This window comes from Bufo gargarizans, chromosome 4 (assembly GCF_014858855.1).
Source record: "Bufo gargarizans isolate SCDJY-AF-19 chromosome 4, ASM1485885v1, whole genome shotgun sequence".
NCBI lineage: Eukaryota > Metazoa > Chordata > Amphibia > Anura > Bufonidae > Bufo > Bufo gargarizans.
Window position 1 is genome coordinate 111,582,591 of NC_058083.1, and position 348 is coordinate 111,582,938.

Below are 348 nucleotides of genomic sequence, written 5' to 3' on the forward strand. Positions count from 1 at the left end.
AGAGGCGGCGCAAATGCGTCACGCTGTAACCACGTGATCCTAAGATGTAAAGGGCGGGAAATCACATGAGCGGAAGTTGTCCTTGTGAAGAGAAAGTGGGGCTTAGTATAGTCATAGTGGTGGTAGCAGCAGCAGCTGCTGTTAGTAACATTATACTGTGTAAACCTATACAAATTGAAGTTCACATAGTGTACACCCTGATCTATAACAAGGCTGCCAATTCTACATGTAACATAAAAGTGTAACGTGTTATATATATATATATATATATATATATATGTATATAAAAAATTGAGAGGTGGATGCAGCTCTCCATTCTGAATTATAGAGAGGAGTTCCCAATTGAGG